We start from the raw sequence: 24,706 nt of genomic DNA on the forward strand, positions 1-24,706 counted from the left end.
CTCTTCCCTTGGTCTGAGAAGCTGCAAGTGTCCAGAGAATAATTGGCTGATTTTCCTTCTCGAAGCTTTCTTTAGAAGCATTCAGATTTGTCTTAATTGGGTGGGAATTTGGCGTTAGTTTGGGAAAGATTGTTCTATGAGCCTCACTGTACTGGAAGAGCTATATTAAGTAGAATTATCTCTTCTGTTTCAGTCCACTGGGAGATCACCCACAGTCAAATGCTTGATGACTCCTTTCAGGTCAATTGGAGACCTCTTAATCCAAGACTAGGCTCTCCTAAGGGTACCGCCGAATTCTTGGGAAATTTTAGTTAAGTCTGGCAAGAATGTGATGTTTACATTGCTCAAGTCATTGGTTTGTTGGCAGTTATATTCAGGCAAGGAATCCACTGCAGTGGCAATAACATCGTAGTCACATCATGAGATTGATTTGCTTTAAAACCAAATGCTACAACTTCTGTTGGATGTACGAATGTGAAATCAAAGGGTGGAAGAGAAGCAAAAAGAACGAGCAAAAATGTCCTCACGAAGTAGTCAAGGATTAGTTCTTTGAACTTTCCATTGAAAACAACAGAATACTTACAATGAGGAGGGAGGTGGGTGGCAGCAGGAGCGTGAATTCTCACATAACATGTGAGAAAACAAGCACTGAAGAAGAGCGAGTTACGAGTGACCAGAAGAAGAGAGCAGTTTGGTGAGTACTTCCTTGCTGCTTCTGAATGGAGAATCTCCCCAAGGGTGGGCCAGGAAGTCTAGGCAGATGTCTGCGTTTGCATGCAGGCATGAAGTTGCATTCTCATCTCATTGATTTTCAAATCTCCTTCTTTTCTAACATGTGGATTTACAATTATAAATTTTCCTCTAGGCACCACTTTAGCTAAAGGCTTCAGATTTTAATGTGTGCCATTCTTTTCTTTTGGTTCTAAGTATTTTCTAACTTGCAATATGATAATAAATAGATTTATTAATTACTTAGAAGTATACTTTTTAAAAAATAGCCCCAATGCATGGAATTTTTTCACGATGTTTTGTTACCAACTTCTAACTTAATTGCATCCTAGTCAAAAATGTGGTCTCTGTGATACTGATATTTTTTAATATATTGATACTTGCTTTATGGCCAAACATGTGTCAACATGTACAAATAATCTATGTGCTTTTCGGAGAAAAATAGTCAGTGTGCTTCAATTGCTATTATAGGGATCTATGCATAGCCATCACATAAATATTGGGGGTTTTTTCTTCAAAGTTTCTCTACTCTTACTGATATTTCTTTTCCTGCTTAATCTATCAGTTACAGAGCAAGTATGCTAAAGTCTCTCATTCTGAAGATGGATTTTTCAATATCTCCTTGTAGTTATATCAATTTTTGTTCTATATATTTTCAAGCTATTATATTAGTTATGTACATATTTAGAATTACTATAACTTCTTGGTAAATTGAACCTATGAGTGACTCTCTTTCCTCTTATAATGCTTTTTTCATGGAAAACATTTTGTTGCTATTAATTATAACTATTTGCATTTCCTTGCTTAACATTTGCACAATGTGTCTTTTCAGTTCCTTTGCTTTCATCTTTCTATTATCCTTACGTTTTAAGTGTTTCCTGTATAGAGTTGAATTTGTTTTATTATCTAGGGTTACAAGTTGATTCTTTATTGGAAGGGTTCAATTAATTTACAATAATTATTAGCCTTGATATATTTTTTATCCATCTATACCACTGCATTCTCATTTTCTATTTGTGTTAATTTTTCTATATGTCTTCTCTCTTCCTTCTTTCCTTGTTCTGAAATAGTTGTTTTCTCTCATTCTACGTTTTTTCCCTCTACTGGTTTAGAAGATAGACACTTTATCCTTTTCATGGTTACTTCTGAAATTTTTAATACAAAAACTTTATGCCTCACTCCACCTCAGGGCCACTCTGTCACACAACTCCAAGAGCCATGCACAGTAGCAGCCACCTCACACTCGAACTCCTTCACACGAAAGCAACTGAGAATGATTTAATCCCATCAGCCCCCTCCTGGTTGACTATTTTTGCCCTATATTTTAGCTTTCCCTGTATTTTTAACCCTACTTGTGAGACATTTTTGTTATTGTTCATCCAATCAATATTTGTTACAATTTACCCACATGTTTTTAGTTTCTTTTCCAATGTCATTCTTTCTTGAGTGTCAGATCTTCACTCTAGATAGTCTTTCTTTTTTCCTTAAGTGTGGACTTCAGGCAAAACTTTAGCCAGAGGTGTTTTTTGGTAGTAAACACTCACATTTTTTTTTTTTAAGATTTTATTTTTTTCCTTTTTCTCCCCAAAGCCCCCCAGTACATAGTTGCATATTCTTTGTTGTGGGCCCTTCTAGTTGTGGGATGTGGGACGCCCCCTCAGCGTGGCTTGATGAGCAGTGCCATGTCCGCACCAAGGATTTGAACCAATGAAACACTGGGCCGCCTGCAGCAGAGTGCACAAACCCAACCACTCGGCCACAGGGCCAGCCCCCCACATTTTTTGTATGTTTGAAAAAATAGCTTTTTTTCATGCTTGTTCTTGAGTTTCACAATGTACACAATTTAAAATTTATAGTTATATTCTCTAAACACTTTGAAAATACAATTCTATTGTTTACCGTCTTCATTGCTACTCTTGACGCCAGCTAAGAGTGTAATTGTTGTTCCTTTGCAGGTAATCTGTCTTTTTGACTAGCTGCTTTCAGGCCTTACTATTATTACTATTTTATTTCTTAGAGCAGTTTTAGGTTTACAGAAAAATTGAGCAGAAAGTACAGAGAATTCTCATATATCCCCACAACTACCACCACCAATTCCAGTTTCCCCATTATTAACGTGTTACATTAGTGTGGTACATTTCTGACATTCAATGAGCCAATAATGATACATTGTTATGAACTAAAGTCCATAGTTTACATCAGAGTTCATTCTTTGTGTTGTACATTCTATGGGGTTTGACAAATGTGTAATGACATGTATCCACCACCACAGAATCATACAGGTTAGCTTCACTGCCCTCTTGTTCCCTTCCTTCCTTCCCCTAACCCTTGGCAACCACAGATCTTTTCACTCTCTCCATCGTTTTGCCTTTTCCAGAATGTCATATAGTTGGACTCATACAACATGTAGCCTTTTCAGATTGGCTTCTTTCACTTGGCAATATGCATTTAAGGTTCTTTTTGTGGTATTATTGCTCATATCTCTTTAGCATTGAATAATACTCCATTGTATGGACGTACTGGTTTGTTTATCTGCTCACCTATTGAATGACATCTGGGTTGCTTCCAAGTTTTGACGATTATGAGCAAAGTTGCTGTAAATATTTGTATGCAGGTTTTTGTGTGAAGATGATTTTTCAGCTCATTTGGGTAAACATCAGGAGCACGATTGCTTAATAGTTTGGAAGGAGTATGTAGAGTTTTCTAAGAAACAGCCAAACTGTCTTCCAAAGTGGCTGTACCATTTTGCATTCCCACCAGCAATGAACGAGAGTTCCTGTTGCTCCACGTCCTTGCCACATTTGGTGTTGTCAATGTTTTAGATATTAGCCATTCTATTAGATATGAAGTGGTATCTCATTATTGTTTTAGTTTACTATCCCCTGATGACATATGATGTTGATCATCTCTTCATATGCTTACTTGCCATCTTTGGCGAAATGTCTGTTCTTGCATGATCTTTTATTGTTTTTGGTGTTCTGCTGTTGCACTATAAGTGTCCTACAATTGATTTGTTCTTATTTATCCTTCTTAGGATGTATTATGATTCCTGAATTGAAGGTTTTGCGTCTTTCATTAATTCTGAAAAAATTATCAGCCATCATTTCTTTAAATATTTTCTTTCTAATGTTTTTTTCTAAAACCTCCCTTTCAAACTGTGATTAGATTTATGTTGGATTTCCTCCCTGTCTTTTAACCCTTCGTATTTTCAATATGTTGATTTCTTTGTCTTATATTCTATATAACTTTTCAGAGATAAGTAATCTAGTTTACTAATTCTTTCCTCATTGTGATCTATTCTGCTGTTGTAAACTTTCCATTGATTTTTTTATCACTTCAATTATTTTAGTTTTTATTTCTAGTATTTTTTTCCCTAAACTATCTGATAATCTTTGGAAATCTCTGCTTCCTTACTCATATTTTTATTTCTGCTTTTATTCATTTAAACATAGTCAGCATAACCATTTTATAATCTGTATTCACTAATTCCAATATCTAATGTCTTTGCAGGTCTGTCTCTGTTGGCAGCTGCTCACGACGACTCCTTCTCACATATTTTATGGCTTCTGTTTTTAGTTCATGGTAGTTGCCACTCTCCCTGTGAGGTGACTCTCAGGCCTGGTTTGTGGATTTATTCCTCTGAGGAGTATTGACATTTGCTTCTCTTAATTACCTGGGTCCACTATAGACTCTATGCACTTTCAATTAAAATTCTCTGCTTGCAGATTTAAGAACATCAAAGTGGTAGAAATTCAGACTCCAGATCCAGGTGAGAACTGGCAAGAGGATATTTTTTTAAGTTCAACCCGAACCAATGCTGAGATAGAATGGTCCTTTCTGTTTTCCTCTGGTTCTATGAAAGGGATTTCTAACCCAACTTCCCATCCTAAAAGGAGCAGAGACTTTGTACTGCTCTCCCTTCCCCTACTGGAGGGCAAAGATCTGTCTCAACGTACCTGCTACCTTCAGGCACTGCCCTGGACTCCAGCTGTCTTTGTTCCTGACCTCATTTGATTTCCCTGTTTTGGAGCTGGAAGGTTCCAGCTCCCTGGCTCATCACAGTGCCAAAAAAAGGAGTCTAGAATGTTTACTTGTCATTATATATCTTCTTGTACTTTAATTTTGAACAACTCACTTGCATTATATATTACAAATAAACACATTTAAACAAAATTTAAAATAAATGTTCTGAAGGTCATTCTGGTCCTAGATTTAATAATAATTTTAAGATGTATTGAGGCATATTGTTTTTGTCTTCAGCTTGGTCTCACAGTTTAAACGCAAACAAAATTCTCAATCTGAAAAAAAAAATGTTTCACATCTAATTCACCCAAACAGAATGCCTTTTCAAGATTGCATTTCATAAAGTAGTGGGGGTAAGTCTCCTTTCTTTGTTCTATGATATTTGAAAAATAGAACCTAGTGGATTTTTGATGTTGACAAAGGATTTCTAGAGAATAACTAAAGTCATTATTAATCTATAGTGAAAATAATATACTGTTTATTTTGTGATCTTATTTGCAAAAATAATTTTTTACCTACATAGGAAGATAATCAAGTTCCAATATACAATTTTCTCCAAAAATGTGATTACAAGGGACAGTCTCAATTATGCCTGGCCTGGATCCAGCGATCTGTCCCACACTGCTCTTTTCCCACTTCACCTGCCAGGGTCATCCACCTCGTCCTTCAGGATAATTTCTAATCCCTGTGAATTTTAATGTTTGCTTACAGATTTGCTCAAAGCCTGAGCTTTCTGTCATTATTATGTCAGTCATTTCCACGCAAGGCTGTGCTTCCTTTCAATGTGCCATGAGCCCTGGCGAAGCTGCTGTTGTCCTTGCCTTTTCTCATCTGAGCTCTCTAGTCTGCAGAGTCGCTGGCAGTTCTTTTCTCTCTGTGTTATCAGCACTCCTGGTAGATTTGTAGCCGTGACAGGGGTTGGAGAGGGGGCACATAGCATCCTTTGACTGAGGTCAGTTCCTGTATGGAATTCCAGCTTTATTCCTGACCTCCACTGGTACAACTCTTGTGCACCACCAAACGTGTTTTTGATGCTCTCCACTACAGGAGTATCTCAAAAAAATTGCTCTAAAAATAATTGTTGGGAGACCAAATCAAAGCATGAAAAATGTTTAAAGTTTAAATATATTAATTAGATAACTCCTCATTAACAAATATATTTTTTTATTCAAGAGACAATTCTTATCAAAGCCTTCTACAGAAAACTTCGTCATATTGCTCTAAGGGAACCCAGGACAGCAGGATACAGCTCATTGTGAAAATGTTGCTTTTCAATTTTTTTTTTTTAAGATTTTATTTTCCCTTTTTCTCCCCAAAACCCCCTGGTACATAGTTGTGTATTTTTAGTTGTGGGTCCTTCTAGTTGTGGCATGTGGGAAGCCACCTCAGCATGACCTGATGAGTGGTGCCATGTCTGCACCCAAGATCCGAACCGGCGAAGCTCTGGGCCTCCGAAGCAGAGCACACAAACTTAACCACTCGGCCACAGGGCCAGCCCCTGCTTTTCAATCTTGACTACTCTTAGTTCATTTGTCTGTGCTGGAGTTTCAATCCGTTTTTGCACATACAGAGAGCATGTTCTCCTGCTCCTGGAATAATGCCTTCATCTCTTTAACTTGTTGGCTGCCTGTGGTACCTGCATAGCGATTAATGGGAGATTTAAGACAGTACGGGTGAGGGGCTGTGTCGTTAGAGAGCTGATTCAAATGTAATTCATGAAAGAGATTGAAGATGAGCTTTCGGCCCTTTCTCCAAGTACCTCCTGCTCTGCCAAAGCAAAACATAAACCAAATTCCAACAGAGGTGCACAAAGGTCTTCACTATTAGATTCGGTGGATTTCAAAAGAGCACTCCCATGGGTAAGTCCCATGTAACCTACATTTTCTTGCACATAACAGGAGAAGAAACCTTATAGACTCGGAAAGTGTCTCCACAGACCTTCGGTCTCTCCCTGCTCTGTCTCTCTCTCCAACCTCTCTCTTTTTCTCTCTAACCTCCCTGTTTCAATCCCCATCTCCCCAGCCTCCCTTCCCCCTATTAACAGAGAGTCTATCTTTCTCGTGTCTTGCAAACTAAAAAGCCTTAGGCCTGTTCCAGATGCCAACAGCTAATGGCTCCTTCTGTTGGGTCTGCCACTGCCCCTTCCTACTGGCTGGGAGGGAAGAGGCACACATGAGTGAGAGCGGAAGAGACAGAAAGAACAAAGCAGCTCTTGACAGCTGTTAGCCCAGAGCCAGCCTGGCACTCACAGCTCGGCCTGGTGTTCTGTTGAACATAAACAATTTCACAGAACACCAACGTCAGACAAGGCCACTCAGTGACTGTGATGGAGGGAGACAAACACAGGACCACTCCATAAATGTGTTTGAGCACAGATTAAAAGCAAGAACACTGTGCAAACCACAATAATGTCTAAACATCTCCTTCACCAGGCTAACATGAATGGCCACTTCTTTGCAAACTTCAGTTTAAAAGGTCTGCTTCGTTCCTCCTGCCCTCTAGATAAGAGTTAAGATACTTTATCATAGAATTTCCACCATTTCTGACAGCATCAGAGAAAAACCAGATTTCATTCATCCTGCACCCCAAATCACCTAACACAGCCCAAACTCCATAGCAAGCCCCTCTGACACTCTCTTCCTGAGGTGCCCCATGGTTCCCCATAGTGTGGTCTCTTTGTTGTCACCAGTACCAATGACCTCACCTTGGCTGACTACAGAGTGTTCTTGGTGGCCTTTGGCTGGTAGCATCAACAGCAGTCCCCCTTCCTCTCATTCAACTCTCCATTATGAGGGCTGGGGAGGCTTCCTCACAAATACACCTAAGAAGAAAGTACACCTCTCAGGCAAGCTTTTATTTTCTTGGCGAAAACAGTCTAGTTTTATATGAGGAAAGAATAGTCTTCCTGTTAGTAAGAACTTTAATCCTACCTTTTGTGAATCAATACTCACAGTGTGGAATAAAATTAAATAAAAAAGACCCCTGAGAACAAGGTGGACTCTGTGTAGCTAACTGGGACCTAAAAACAAAATGGCGTCAAGCTGCCATGACTGTACCAAGATGCAGTTACAGGCTCTGTTCCCGGAAAAAACCACAGAATCCGCTCTTAAGCTTTTGACTCTGGCAAAGTTCTTGATTTTACAAAAGTCTCTAACAGCCACCTGGGCCTAACCAATAAAACTGTGATCCACACCAACCAATCAGGACTAAGCAAACTTGTATCCATCATTTGCATAAGCGACTAGAGTGGGAACCTGTGTGGGAACTTTTTTTATAAAGATTGCCGCCTTGCTTTGTTCTCCTGGAGCATCCTTTCAGTTTGCTGCTGGAGGCCACATCTGGCTGGTTTGCAAACTGTATGAACAATAAAGCTTTCCTAACTGAATTCTTGTATTCCAGAGATTTTTGTTGACAATGGTATTATTGTACTAAGGGATATTTCACTCTTTTCTGTCATGTCTTACCTTATGATAGCTACTACATTGGCTTTCTTAGAAATCCAAGAGAATTAATATATACTTTTGTTAATTTGATTAAAAAGTCTCATCTATTTCCCACTTGTCCCTGTCAATGAAGAAAGCGTTATCTTCCAGTACATCCAACCACATAATAAAATTGTATACACTAGTCATTCTTATAACAAGATTATTTTCCAATATTGGAGACTGACCAAAATCTCACTATAATTTTCACCCGTCTAGAGAGTTACCTGCACTCTAATATTGTTTCCATAGTTATTATTCAAAGCCAGTCACCCCCAAGGCAGTGTTAGTATTATTTGAGAAACACAAATAAAGATTTCCCAGGTGAAAAATCTCCTTCCCACTAGGCTGCCACTAGGGAAAGAAAGAAATTAACATTTATTGGGTTTCTTCTAAATGTGAAGCACTCTCTTAAAGCTTTATCTCGTTTAATCCTCACAACACACTGTAAGATGAATACTACTATCCAAATTTTGACACTTGAGGAAACTAAAAGCTGATGGTTTTCTCTATAGGGCAGGGATTCTGTTTTTTATCTGTTATTCCTCAGTGGTGGGCCCAATGTAGGTACTTAAAAAAAGCTTGCTTTAATAAATGAGTCTTGAAAATGTTAAGAAAATTGTCTGAGGTCAAAAACTTTCTAAGAAGAAAAGTAAAGATTCAAACCCCATTCTGATTTCAAATTCCTCACATTTATTAAGAGCCTAAATTATACCAAATGCTAAGATTGTGCTGTCTGACAATTAAACCTACACCACGATGTGCCTGTAAATATAGTAAAGAAGTGAAATATTTGCAAGTACCTTGCATTTTAATCAATACCTGGTACATAATAATATTGTTTCATACAATAATATTATTTCCCTTTTCCTAGTTGAATACAGTCACATTAGGTTTTTCTGGAGCCCTTTCTCTCTTGGACCACCTAGACCACGGATGTCATTGATCTTCACATTGTATGACTAATCGGTGTCCATGTATCTTCTTGGCTTGAAATTACAGCAGGATTCTCTGAGACTGTATTCTATACTTCCACTGTGTGCCCATCACTATGATATGGATTAAGAAAGAAGGACCAGACAAAAAGCAACATTTGTTTTATATTCAGTATGCCAGAAAGAAAGTTAAGGACTTGGAGCCCAGCCCAGCTTCACCTGACTTCCATACTGTGTCCCATAAAGAAAGGTGATACAAAAGTGAAGAGGTAGGGAGAAAAATGGTCAGCATACATAGAAGATAAGCCATATTTCTGTTTAGATCAATGAAATCTAAATGCAGAGAGAGGTGAGAAAAAGAGAGAGAGAATGAAGAAAAAGAAGGAGACAGAGGAAGAGAAGAAAACTTTTCTAACTTTTGCTCACTGATTCCATCACAGCGCAAAGATGCAGGAACCCCGTGAGGTCTCTCAGCCTGTGCTTCTACTCGGCTTGAACAACTCTAAAATCGTTTTGCACACAACTACTCTGAGCACCTCTCCCTATTCCTAGCACAATGGGCAGCTCAGGATCCGCCCTCTAGTCATAGAAGGATGCTATCCAAACGAGAGTGCATAAAATTGATCCCTATTCTAATGAGCCCTAAGGAGTTTATTGAAAATCTGTTATGCTTTCAACTTTGCTTGTAAACAGCATCATTTTACTCACAAACAAAAGGTATTTTGCCAATAGCAACCAGAATACGTCATCAATAGAGTCAGTAGGGTGTGTTTGCCTGGACTGAGTCCGCTGTCCCATTGGCTATGGCACTACCAGATGATCTCAGCACTTCCAAGTCCTGAGTGAGGTTTGTCCCAGCCCCTAGAGCTAAATTGACACTCAGTGGACAAATGTGATTGTCATTCTTGCTCTCAAGAGTTGAAGGTCTTCCCTCTCCTCCACCCTCCCCTCTGCCTAGACCCTTAACATGTATTCGTTTTCTTTTGCTGCTGTAACAAATTACCACAAATGTAGTGGCTTAAAGCAACACAAATTTATTATCTCACAGTTATGGAGATCTGAAATCCTTTTCCAAGGTTAAAATCAAAGTGTAAGCAGGCCTATGTTTCTTCTGGAAGGTCTAGGGAAGAATCTGCTTCCTTGCCTTTTCCAGCCTCTAGAGGCCACCTACATCCCTTGGCTTGTGGCCCTTCCTCCATCTTCAAACCCAGGAGAGTAGTATCTTCTCTCCCTTCTGACCTCTGCTTATGTCCTTAGATCTTGTCCACAGCTCCCCTGGGCCACCACCTCCACTGTTTCTCACGTCCAGTGACACCCTACTGAATGGTTATTTCATGCAGTCATGGCAGGATACACAAAACTGAGTGTTGACCAATGTATTTCAGGCCACTCCAGCCAGGCTGTAGACTTTGTCTATAGAATCACAGTCAGTTGTCTCAGAGGCCTGAAGGCCCCCTTACCAGGCAGGAGGTAAAGCGAAAGTAAGCTCCATCCTTCTCCCATAGAGGGGGGATGTAGGGTCCCAAACACACAGATTACTCTCTCCAGAGAAAGCCTCCAATTTCTGCGTAAACCTCCTCTTGCTGCTTCAACTTAAACGCTGGCCCACCTAAAACAAGAGTCAATGAAAAAGCTACTTTTTTCCAACTCCTTTGCAAATTTAACCCAAGGAAAAATGAGGAGGTTGGCACACAGATGATCTTGACACTCAGTGGAATCCTAAAGAAAAGGAGTTCCACTTTAACATCCCATTACGTGCAGTCAGTTCTGCGGGAGTGGTACATATGTGTTCCCCAAAATCACCGCATTATGCAAAATTGTGCAATAAAAACCACATAGCTTATGGGTTTATGAGCATAACCCTTAAAAACTTTCTCAGTGACTCATTTAAAAAAAATAGGACAGTAATATATGGAGAAGTACAATTTTCCCCTTGTTAAATGGTTAGGAAATACATAAAATCTACAATAAATATGACTTTTTACCTTGAAAAAGACCTGAAGTTTGCTTGTAGACATGGACGTCAGAAGGATCGCAACTTGTGAGTTATTGTGAAGTGGTGAAAGGAGGGCAATCAGGAGGCAAAGAAAAAGAGAGAAATCAGACGAGAGGTGTGATGCCGGTGTGAGCGGTGTGAGCGGTGTGACTCACACACATGGAGTGAATTGAGGTAGCTGGCAGGTGTTTGAGATATGTGTGTGCGTGTGCGTGAGTACACATGCTTTGTGCATTCCTGGGTGGCTAGGTTCAACTGAGTACAGTTTCTATGTTCACCTAGTGTTTCTTGTGGATGAAATCATGCATAAGCAAACATGAATCCCTGTTATGCTCAAGTTATTCTCTGATATCTCAATTGTTTTGGAACAAATTTGCATTTTTGAAGCAAGCATTATAGCAAAACTGACTATATTCTGATGTGAGTGTTCTGATCAGATCTTCCTAAGGGAGATATGCCAAAGGTTAGTCGCCTACCAAGCTATTAAACCTAAGCTGTTTTCAGTTGTCAGGCATCTTTACAGCACAGATGGTGAGAACGGGGAGTCATTCCCTAAGTTACAGGCAAATGGAGGAGAGTAAAGATGTCTCACACAGATGCAGGAGAAAATGTAAGGAAGCAGTCTATCAAAGCATAAATGAAAGTCCCACTGAATTCTTGATCTAAAAGACTTCAGCTACATATGGTGTGATTTCAAATATATGACATCCTGGAAAAGGCAAAACTATAGAGACAGTAAAAAGATCAGTGGTTGCTAGAGTTTAGGGAGGGAGAGACGAATAAGCAAAGCCCAGAGGATTTTTAGGGCAGTGAAACTATTCTTTACAGGACTAAAAGGGGCCCCATGTCGTTATTCATTTGTTCAAACCTATAGAATGCACAACACCAAGAGTGAACCCTAATGTCAACTATGAACTTTGGGTCACAGTAATGTGTCAATGTAGGTTCATCAGTTGTAAGAAATGTACCACTCTGGTGGGGGATGTTGATGGTCAGGGAGGCTGTTCGTGCGGGGGGCATGGGGTATATGGGACATCTCCGTACTTTCCACTCAGTTTCGCGGTGAATCTAAAACTGCTCTAAAAATAAAGTCTATTTATTTTAATTACCTTCTTTGATAGGACTTTCACAAAGACATTACAAATATGTGTGAAGGACAAGCTCAATCCAGCTACTAGTCCTCATCAGAAAAGATTGACAACTTCCTCAGTGGTATTGTTCCTCACATAGAGATTTCCCAACCCTCACTTCTCGGTCATAGTACCCTGAGAGAAGTTGAGAGCATTCAGAGGAGAGTACCAAATTTGCATTTCTTCTACTGATCAGCCACAAGCACCTGTTGCATGAGACTCCTGTGTCTGAACCAGTTTTTCTTGAGAATAAACAAGAAGTGGTAGTTTCTACATCTTGCATAAGGTTGACTGCAAAGAAGAAAATGAGCACCCCAGCGTGAGCACACTAAGGGACAGTTAGCAAATGCAAATGAAAGTGCATCCAGTTGTGAGGTTTTTATGCGAAAAAGAGGGGGAGAAGGAAAGCTCAGGGCAGTGCTTGAAGGTGGATGCCTAGTCTGGTTCCAACGGAAAGGGGAGAGATCCTGGGGTCAAGCTGGGGGAAGAGTCGGTCCCGGATGAGAGAAAAATGGTACTTTTAGCATCATTCATTGACCACCTTCTCTTGCAATCATGCTTTCCTTCATCATCTTAACAACCACAGTGTCAATTGCCTCACTTTTTTAAAGGAGCCACTTTGAGCAATTTTGTCCAGGGAGCACAGAGACTTCCCCCTATCTCCCACCCTCCATCCTTTCTTCTTCCCTCTCATCACTTCCAGCATCCTTAGACTTGCTTCTGGGCGTGGAACCTGTTTTAGCTATTTATTCCCAGACTTCTAAGCCATTCTGTCATTATTTTAGTTGCAGTTGTCACAAAAATAGATGTATATATAAGAAACTATAATTTTAAAGAATAGAACTGAAGAATTATTTGACCTCATGCCATTATCGTTGCTTTAAAAATTTTGCTTTTAAATTATTTAATCATACTTAAATTATATGGTCTTATTGTTAATTCACTTCCACAAGTCCTTATCCACAATTTCAAGATGCAAAGCTAAAAGCATTTTCCTAAGTTTGGCATAAATTTATTTGGAGGCAAAATCTGCCCCATGCTGCCAGGAGGATATTTTTAGTCTTTCTTTATCTCACTTAGTATCAATAATCTGACATTTCACTATGGAAATATTAATTGATTTTCTTAAGGGGTGCGGCCTCAAACCCACTGGGCTGTTACACAACCTAGAGTCCATGTAATTTATTACTTTTCTATAAAGCAAAAATCTTGATTCCAAAACATAGTTAGCCCAAGGGTGATAGGGAATGGAAAACCTGAATGATTTTCAAAGTATTTCTGTCACCCAGGAAGTGTAAAGTTAAATTTTAGTACAACTGCTGAAGAAACTGCTGGTTGACCCCAGATGTGTTCTCTCTGAGCATTTGGCTACACATGATTCCCAACATCCCTTGTAGATACGTGTGAGCAGATGACTAGTGGAATCTGAGATGAACACAGAGGTGAAGCCTCTGTGTCACATGGTTAAAGAGACATCTTTAGCTCTGGACTTCAACTTCTCCTTACCCCACTTACTCCCACTAGCTTGAAATGGTCCTGACTAAAACTGACGGGGAAGCCATGTATGCGGGTGGCAGAAACACTCTGCTAGCCTCAGTTCCTGCATGACTCTGCGGAGCAGAGACCACTTAATCATCAAGGACTGTTACGTGAGAGAAAGGTAAAATTCTCTGCTATTTAATCCACGGGATTTTGATGTATCTTTGTTATACTTAATGAGGTTTCATTGTTTCTTTTAAAAAGAGAAAATTTGTCCGCAAACTTTTGAGTAGGTTTCTTAGTTTAAACAAGATGCCCTTTCAGCTCATTGATTTCTTTTCCTCTGATTGAAACTTAATTAGCATACAAAACAATTAGCTGGTCAGCACTGGCCCAAATTGACAAAATTGTTTTCCTTTCCTTTGTTTCTAGTTATTTAGTAGTAGGCTTCTTAACTACCAACTTTCTCAAACAGTGGTTTTTTTCTCTTAAGTAAAATACAGGAGTAACAGGCCTCAAAACTGTCCGCATGTAGATTTCAGTAGAAGGAAAAGGCAAAAATAATCCTGAGTCTCTTTTTAAAAACACCTTTTTAAAGGGTAATAAAATGATAAATATGTATAAACTCTGGGGATTATTCTTTTTATTGACTGATTTCTTATGATGCCCCACTTCCTAATCAGTTGGCCTCGCTCCACTACCTTTTATTAATATTCTAAAAGTAAGCATCTGCTATCCAAGATGTTGACACTCTACCCAATTATACCAAATTGTCAGGAACACACTGATGGACATCTCCATCTGCCAGTCAGCAAATCCTCAGCCATACTGAGAAAACTATTGGTTATTTCAGGATCCAGAGTATTGATGCTTGGTTTGAAATATTGGTAGTTTCCTGTGGTACCAGGAACATTAGATTTTACTATGCCGATCCTCTGTTTTATGACTAAATTGTGCTATCATCTTAAGATTTTTCATTTTTGTCTCCCCAAAAAAGTAAATAAAATTTTAACTAAGAACATGAGATTTTACAATAGTGATCCTCTGTTTTAAGACTAAATTTTGCAGTCATTTCAAGATCTTACACTTTGTGCCCCAAAAAAGTAAATGAAATTTTCACCTGTGTTGGTCAACCAAATGCAGAATGGAGAAAGAGGAGAAGAAAACTCAGATATGGGAAGGAAAAAAAAAATAGTCTATTATAACATCTGATTCCTTCTTACCTGTAATTTTTTTTCTGCTGTAAACAGCCCTTTATTTTAATTTTTTTATTTACTTTTTTGTAAAGATTGTCACATAAGCTAACATCTGTTGCTAATCTTCTTTTTTTTTTCTTTCTTCTTCTTCTCCCCAAAGCTGCCCCAGTACATAGTTGTATATTCTAGTTGTAGGTCCTTCTGGTTGTGCTATGTGGGATGCCGCCTCAACATGGCCTGATGAGCGGTGCCATGTCTGCGCCCAGGATCCAAACCAGGGAAACCCTGGGCCACTGAAACGGAGCATGCAAACTTAACCACTCGACCATGGGACTGACCCCTGTAACTTTTTTTCTTAGAAATTCTTTATGAATGGACTTGATAAAATAAAATAGTACAGGGGCTGGCCCCGTGGCCGAGTGGTTAAGTTCGCGCGCTCCGCTGCAGGCGGCCCAGAGTTTCGTTGGTTTGAATCCTGGGCACGGACATGGCACTGCTCATCAAACCACGCTGAGGCAGCGTCCCATATGCCACAACTAGAAGGACCCACAACGAAGAATATACAACTATGTACTGGGGGGCTTTGGGGAGAAAAAGGAAAAAATAAAATCTTAAAAAAATAAATAAATAAATAAATAAAATAAAATAGTACAGTAGTCTCCAGTATTTCGATGACCACAGTCCTGATTCAAAGCTTTCTCAACAGACCTTTATTTAATAGTCTTCCACCCTCCTGGTCTGCTGCTTCTCTAAGCTAAACTGAGGACTTCTTCTAAAGCTCAATGCTTGACTCTATTCTCTTCTTGATCTTCAGTCCTTCCTAGAATAAATTGATGCTGTCTTACTACTTCCATTAGAATGTATCTGACAGTCACTGGAAAAGTCCCATCTCAAGCCCCAACCTGTCATTAGGACTAATTTTTTATCTCTAAAAGCCGAGGAATTCACTGTTCTTTCCACATTTACGTACCACAATTTCCTTCAAACTCAAACGCTTGATGAAACAAACCAGCTCCTTGACCTAACTAAGTTCTGTTGAAGAATAATACAGCCCAGTGGGTAAAACAAAGAGCCTCTGGAGTTAGTGGACCTGGGTAAAGTCTAAGTCTTCCTCTTGACAGATGTGTGGCATTGAGCAACTTCTTTAGAGTAAATATTTTGCACAATACTTGGCCTAAAATAGATGTTTAATAAATGTGAGAAATTATTGTCCATCCGGGATGCACTATCCAAGAGACTACAATCTTATTAGAGAGAAAATACATCTGCATAGAAAGTGCCTCAAGTCACAGGTGTTCTGTTTGCCTTGATTTCATAAACAAACCAAAGACGCTTCAAAGCAGCGGCTCAGCACACCTCCATGGGCTTGCTTATCCAAGCTCTAAGCTTTGATGATCAGCTGTTGCAGTAGAAAGCGAGGGGACAGTCCCCCGAGGACCAAGCTTCCAGAGAAATGGCAAGAATCTGGACCCAAACACGGAACCAAGATATTGTCTGTAAAGTAATAGGTAAACGTGGAAAAGATGAGAAGAGGTACATAAAATGGAATCTGACTTCTAGCAGCAGAATATTGAGGCACTATTGAGTAGATCATGTGTCTTCCATAGCTTGTGCTTTTTAAAGACTTATTCTTAGCTTCTTCCCAATAGGAGCTAGTAAGAAAAAAAATCAAATTGCTTGTCCACTTCCTAAAGAGTTAATAAGTACAGCTTTGTACATTCAGTATGAGAAGGATATATTTTATTCTGCAACTAAGACAATGGTTCAAAATCGCAGACTTGGAGCCAGACAGCCTGGGTTCAAATCCTATCTCTACTACTTGTTGGCTCTTTGTACCTGGTCAAGTGACTCAAGCTCTGTGTGCTTCATCCCCTCACCTAGAAACTGGATTGTAGATTGTTTGATGTAACTACTCCAGCTTTAGCCCATTTCAAGCTATCAACATGGTGTCCCTGAACCCTGAGTTGAGAAGAGATGTGCAGAATCCTCTTGAGCCAGTCCCAGTCCTATGGGATCAGCACACAATTCCTTGTAAAGGAAACAGGGAGACAGCTGGCTAAGGCTGCACCCCAAGTGAAGGAGAAAGGGAGAGAAGTTTGGATGGAAGGTGGGATGACTGCTTTGGCAAGCTGTCAAGGAACTCACAAGCCATAGTCACCATCGGAGGAGTCCTGTATGTCTCAGTCTCAGGAATGGGTCCACACAGGTGTCTCTGCCATTCTGGGTCATACTCAGGTGCAGTCTGTGTGAAGCATGGTTCATGCACAGATGCTGTGATAGGTTTCAAAGTTCAGCAGCTGGGCCCTTAGTCAATCACACTCCTTGTAACCGGAGGTCTTAGAGGCGCATTCCCATGGCTGCCATACCTTTCAAGCTTCTTCCTCTCACTCTAACTTGTTTCCATTCTGAATTCTCTTCTCTAGTAGAGGATAACCATGGGAAAAATGAATTTGAGGAAGTTGATCAAAAGTACGCAATGAAGAACAGTCAGTCCATCGATTAAACAAAAGCTAATGTCCTGAATGAGACGAAAATTACTAAATAGAAATCAATCAAAGTAAAAAGTAGTAAGTGAGGCAAATCTTGAATAAAATAAGACAAAAGTAAAATCCAGGGAAGGAATTTTGTGGAAGACTCACATGGAAGTAAAGCGACATACACATGAACACTTGGTTTCAATTCAGATGACGAAGCCCAATTTTAGCTTCTGTGGGCAGAAGAATCACATGCTGTATATAATATTAAAAGAATGGGGGCTGGCCCAGTGGTGCAGTGGGTAAGGGAGCATGTTCTGCTTTGGTGCCCTGGGGTTTGCCGGTTCGGATCCTGGGTGCGGACATGGCACCGCTTGGCAAGCCATGCTGTGGCAGGCGTCCCACATAGAAAGTAGAGGAAGATGGGCATGGATCTTATCTCAGGGCCAGTCTTCCTCAGCAAAAAAAAAAGAGGAGGATTGGCAGCAGATGTCAGCTCAGGGCTAATCTTCTTCAGAAAAAGAAATAAAAAAGAATGATGCTGGTGTGTGGACATGTCTAGCACTTCTTCATTTAATTAAATGGATACATCCACATGAGTTTCTTAAAATTAAATAGTATGAAACTTTAAGATGAAAGGCTAACAGAAGTCTGTTCCATCCCTTCCCAACTCAAGTCCTGGTCTCCAGCCTTGTGAGGGGCATTTTGATGCATCTCCTGGGTCCCCCAGCAACGAAGGTTTGTTGCCTTCATTGCTGGGAGCCCTGGGGGCAGATAAGCTACAGCTGTGAGACCCTTAAGGCGATGCCTCAGAGGCAGAGAGCCACATTGCCTAGAGGAACCCACATGCAGTGACACATCAGTGGCAGAACATAGAAGGCTGGGCCATCTATGTCCGGATTCCAATCCACTCCAGCCTGAAGGGCAGTTTTAGCTCCAGAGCTCCCCCTGTGCATGGCCAAAGCAGCCTGTCATTGGGCTTGCATCTCAGCTAGACTTCTCCCTCTGTGAAATCCTGCTTCCTTCCCCTCCATTACAAAAGCCTTGGTCAGGGACCAGCCTGATGGCATAGTGGTTAATTTTGCACACTCTGCTTTGGCAGCCCGGGGTTCATGGGTTTGGATCCCAGGCACAGACATACACACCGCTTATCAAGCCATGCTGTGGTGGCATCCCACATACAAAAATTAGAGGAAGATTGGCACAGATGTTAGCTCAGTGACAATCTTCCTCAAGCAAAAAGAGGAGAATTGGCAACAGATGTTAGCTAAGGGCCAATCTTCCTCACCAAAAAAAAAAAAAAAAGTATTAGTCAAATTCATAGAAGCAGAGAATAGCATGGTGGTTGCATGGGCTGGGGAGAGGAAGAAACCAAGTATAAAGTTTCAGTTATGCAAGATGATTAAGTTCTAGAGATGCCGTACAGTGTTGTGCCTGTGGCTAACAATATGGTACTGCACACTTACAAGTCTATTAAGACAGTAGATCTCCTGCTGTGTTCTTACCATGACAAAATTAAAAGGAAAAGAAAAAGAACAAAAAAGATCCTTTTTACAAGGATCTTTGTACAAGATGATGCATAGAAACATTTCATTTAACCACTTAGAAAATATAAAGCATTTATATTTTTATTTAATATAAATAATAAAGCATTTATATTTATATTTAATACAAAGAAAGGAAAAAGGAAAGAAAGAAAGAAGAGAGAGAAAGAGGGAGGGAGAGCAGAAAGGAAAGAAGAAAGGAAGGAAGCAAAGAAGGAAGGAAGATCTTGGTCTCGAGGGCATTCCCTATAAAATAAATGACCCGTAAGCTAAGCTCCCGCTCAGTGTCTGTTCCTGCTTCACAGGGACCCAACCTGCAATAAGAGGCAGCCACTCTTTTAGGAGTTTCTACTGAAGGACAATTTGCATAAGGAAATTGAACGTATAAATTTCCAGTTCAATGTATTTTCACAAACTGAACATGAGATGTAATCAGATGAGCGCAGAACATTTCCAGCATCTCGAAAGAGACAACACTTTTAGCAGTTACTCTTTAAAATGTCTAATAAAATTTTAACTGAGTGTAACAGTTCTTTAGATGTATGCAAAACGAATAAAGGAGAAATCTTATATTATTTCCTAAGATCATGTCCAGAGCCCAAAAAACAAACAAGATAAAAAGATTTTTAAAAAACCTAGCATATTGTGTATTGTATAGTGTAATGCTTAATGTTTATATTGCTTAGAACTGACTTTTGAATGAGGCTCATTAATACAATAGGACTAGTTATAAAATAATTAGGACGTAATTAGGATGTATGTAAAAGCGACATGAAAGCCCCGGAATTAGCCCCGAGAGGGTCTCCTGGCTGCTTCTGCAGGAAAACAGACGCGTGTGGGGATCACACGACCGAGCATCAGTCGGGTCCTGCTCCGTGGGTGGCCGCCGACCTTCCTGGGCATCCTTTACCCCAGCGCCATTTGCCTCCCCAGATGCAGAAACAAAGGGTCCAAGAGACCCCTGAGGAGAGTCTCTTCTTGAAGCAGGTTTACGAAGCCAGCTTTTCGTTTCTGAGAAACGAGAATTGGAAGACCAGGAGAATTGAGGGAAGGTAGAGGGGCAACTGGAAGGGGCACAATGAGATGCGTCAAGAAAGGGAGCTGTGAAGAAGAGACTCTGAAGAGAAATTAAGCTCCCCCAGGACTCTTCCTACACCACACCCGCCTCTCCACACACACACACATACCACACCCACCACCCACCACATACCATATGCCACACACACCCCCACATACACACACCACATACGCATTGCAGACACACTATACACACACAGCCTCACATACCATATGCACACAACACTTATCACATACACACGACACACACACCACACACATATCACACACACACACCACATACCACACATCACATACACACTATACACACACCACATATACACACTACATACATACACACACACCACACCACACCACATATACAACACACCACATAACACATATTACACACACACTATACACACACACTGCATATACACACCAAATACACACACACACCCCACCACATATATACACATACGCATGACAAACACATTATACACACACCACACATATACCACACACACACACCACATACCACATATCACACACAAAGTATATACACACACCACATATTCACACCGCATGCACACACACACCACACTACATACCACATATATGCATACCACAAACTCACTATACACATACACATACACTATACACCACATACTACACACACACCATGAATGCACTGTACACACGCACACACACACACACCCCATGCTCACACTCCTCACCTGGTGGATAATCTTCCTCTCCTGAGCACACTGGACGCTTCTTCCCGGTCTGGATGGAGGGCAGGAGGCTCAGACACTCTTTGAAGAGAGGCTGTCCTTCACCAAAAGGGAATCAAACAAAACTGGTGGAGGAAGTCTCCTTTTGAAGCAAGAACTGTGGATCCATCATCACTGTTAAAAACACAACCAAGAAAGAAACACCAGCTCGGAACATTGTGACTTATAATTCAAAAGAGTTTACTGTTTGAATCATGAACTGGAAGAGAGTGAATGAGTCAAATCACAGGCAAGTTTTGAAATGCTCAAGAATTTTTAGGAAAACATCCTCAGAGATAAGGAGCCAGAGTTAGGATTAAGCACTCAAAAGGACCAGCAATATGCTTTGAGGTCATCACAAAACTAGAGGAAGAGTTTCCATCAGGGATGGAAACCAGGACTGTGAAGGTAGCGATGAGTAAGAGAAGGCAATATTCTGAATTCAGTTAGAAGTACATGGTCAGAAACATGAGAAACGAAGCCACAGCAGGCAGTATTCAAAACTGCAGACAGAGTCGGGCTAATGTAGATGATGCTTAGTAAGGAACTACTAGTAACTAATGTCTATTGAGTAGCTATTCCTGAATTAGGTAGTATTCTAAGTGCAAGTATATGGCATTTGCTACAGCAACCCCGCTGGAGGCAGACGCTATCTTCCAGCGCGCTGTACTGAGGAAGGAAGTGAGGTCCGGGGAGATGAATGACCTTGCCCAGGGCTGTACGGTCAGTAAGCGCAGGAGCCAAGATTCGAACCCGGGAGCTCTGACTTACTCCCTTTGCACTTCATCTTGCATCCGGCACCCCCAGAGGCAGATGTACCATGCAACTAGTTAAACTTTACCTTCAGGCCCCTGATTGGTCTGAGATCCTCTAAGTCCCTGGACCTCAATTTTTCATTTGAAATTTCTTATTATTTTTCCTCAAGAGGATTCCCTCATTTGTATAAGCTTCAGGCCTCACAAAACCTGGTTCTGTGCTGCCAGCTGTCGATGAGAAAGCTATAACCGAACATCCCAGTTAAGTGAGCAACGTATCATATACATATTATAGATAGATCTCCTATGGGGGGGCGAGGCGGCAGTGTTTTCCAATTTTTCTCATGTCGTGGCACACATCTAACGTGTTTCTATAAGGCTGGAAGAGGAGGAAGAGTTTCCAAAGCTGATGGAGACCATCTCAAGCCGCATCCCATGGCTGATGGAATCAATATCTGAGGCATCTGTAATCTGCTGGAGCACCCATTGAGTTCAGCCCAATGGTTGAATAAGGCTACATGGCCCACCCCTCTGGGTATAGTACTTCAAGTAGCAAAGCTAATGACCAGAAAAGTTCACACCATGTCCTAGAAGCCCAGAGCCAAGATGTGACCTTGCTAAGACTGGAAGAATGAACACGAGATGACCACTTTAGAATGGCTTTTATTTTCATTTATTTCCCATTTATTATACTTATTTATTTTTAAATGCGCGTAGTGTTTTTATTATCACTAAGAGATTTCATTTTATTTGTTTATTTTTCTTTTTTGAGGAAGATTAGCCTTGAGCTAACATCTGCCCCCTATCCTCCTCTTTTTGCTGAGGAAGACTGGCCCTGAGCTAACATCTGTGCCCATCTTCCTCTACTTTATATGTGGGACGCCTGCTGCAGCACGGCTGACAAGTGGTGCCTAGGTCCACCCTAGGGATCTGAACGAGCAAACCCCAGGCTGCCAAAGTGGAATGTGTGAACTTAACCACTGTGTCACCGGTCTGGCCCCATGAGCTTATATTTTTAATTAGGTAATGAGATGCTCACAAGGGTGAAGATCAAAAGCACTTCCATGAAAGATGAGAAAGTGATCCATAGAGATTTTCTTTTTCTTCAACTGAATTTCATGTTAACGTTTTTCCCCCTAAAATGGTAACACCTACCTTGGAAATATTTCAGAGACTTTGGTGCCAATGTTTTCCATTGTCCACATGAGCATTCTGTGGCTTTTCTGTCTCCTTTCTGACAAATTACACAATGGAGTGTCCATGTGGGAGGCGAGGAAGGGAGACCTAATGAAAATTCATCGGGCGTTGTAGATTACTTGTTTTTCTGTGTTCTTGTGTAGTCATCACAAGTAGGTATTTCCCACATTTTTGAGGAAAGGAAACTAAGGCTCTAAGAGTTACAATAACTTGGGGAGGCTGAAACAGTTCCTTGGTAGTAAAGTTCAGTGTTCAGACCAAGGAATGTCTGATTTCAAAGCCCAAGCACTTCTCCTCACTTCCTCCCAGGATTGGTTTTCTTGGAATAAATGCAGTGCTTCTGGCAAGACCACAGGGCGGAGGAAAGCATGTTCTTTCACTTGCCTCAAAGCTGTGTGTCTGCATCTTCAGTGTGGAAATGGCAGTGAGTAAAACCTTTTGGATTACCTGTAGTGCACATAAAGCTTTTGTAAGGGGATGACAACCCACCAACACATGCCCACAGGATCAGCAGGTGGCTTCCCAGCCAGCAGGAGATATACTTGGGGAATGATTAGAAATACACCCAAAGGTTTATGTACATGTGCGTCCATGCCAGTGTCGTTTATAATAGCTACAAATGGGAAACAATCTAAATGCCCCACAGTAGGGGAATGATTAATAATAAATTATTAATAAATATGGGATACTCATACAATGAAGTATTTCTCCCTTTAAAAATCATATTTTTCAAGACAATTACATTTAACACATGATCCTATATTATTCCTGAATGATGAAAGACTAAAATCAGCTATAAAGAACATTACAGGCTAATTGGGAAATTTTTAATATGGACTATTTATTAAATAGTATCATTTATTGAATGTAAATTTTTGATATGATAAATGTCATTTAACAAAATGTGCTAATTCTTAGAAGATACGTGCTTATATATTTAGGGATGAAAAAATCATATTTTTAAGAAATAATAGTAATAGGGAAGCTCACAATATAATATCAAGGTAATTAATTTTCATTTTGTTTATATATTTACATAGAAAAAAACTAGAAAGATGCACTCCATAATATAAGTATTCGTTATCTCTGTATAGTGAGATTATATGCAACTTTTCTTTTATTCCTTGAACATTTTAGCATTCTTCTATTTTCCTACTGCGGCCTACTATTATTCTGTTGCCCCTCATCCATAGTACATACGCATGGAGAAATTCAAGACTAGGGAAGGTAGACTGGGCATGTTCTTGAGTTAAATCAGCATCAGAGGGCCTTGTAACGTTATCCAAAGTAAGATAAGGGACCCATACTCTTCACTTATATTAGGTCAAAGTTATGACACTGGGGGGCAGGGTGGGGCGGGGCATGCGCATGCGTGGTGATAATTAGAGCAGGAGGGTAGATAAAGATCTCATCTGAAACGTTAAAGGAGTTTTATTGGTAAATCAGGGTTCAGGGCAAGATAAGTATATTTTATTTTTAAGGTACTTTAGGACAAGAAAAATTTACAAAGTAATGAAGCTGCACTCCTGTGTGGAAGATCACTCTTGATGTCCTCTGCCCTCAGGACTAGACATATCCTCTCTCCTCTAGTGTGGAGAGGTAGAGAAGGAAGTGGCTGTGAGTCTGGATTCCATTTTGGTAACGTCCACTACAAGAGACTACTTGTGACTTGCTGCCTCCTGGAGAAGTAGTCCACTCACGAAAGGGTGGAAGACAAAGATTTGGGAAGGAGAGAAGGAGTTAATGGGGAGGGAAAAAGGGACCACTTGAGTAATGGTGGTAGGTTCCATGTGGGCCACCATTCCCATTGGAGGAGATGTCTTTGTCAAATGTTCAAAAGCTGAGGCAGAGAGATCCAGGCCCTTGAACACTGCAAGGGGATGAGTTTACCAAGCAAGGGAACGCGCCTCTCAGTTTTTCATGCCAGTCACTGTTGC

At 40.4% G+C, this 24,706-nt stretch overlaps 1 protein-coding gene across 1 annotated transcript in view; it reads left to right on the forward strand.

Moving 5' to 3' along the window:
- The first annotated feature begins 468 nt into the window (after positions 1–468).
- Positions 469–24,706, forward strand: part of TRIML2 (tripartite motif family like 2) — a 66,102-nt gene continuing 41,864 nt past the window's right edge. Inside the window, exons 1-2 of the mRNA XM_070598298.1 lie at positions 469–694; positions 13,820–13,955. The gene's annotated coding sequence lies outside the window, so the exon portion shown is untranslated. The remainder of the gene's footprint in view (positions 695–13,819; positions 13,956–24,706) is intronic.

The sequence above is a fragment of the Equus przewalskii genome, chromosome 28, assembly GCF_037783145.1.
Source record: "Equus przewalskii isolate Varuska chromosome 28, EquPr2, whole genome shotgun sequence".
Taxonomy (NCBI): Eukaryota; Metazoa; Chordata; class Mammalia; order Perissodactyla; family Equidae; genus Equus; species Equus przewalskii.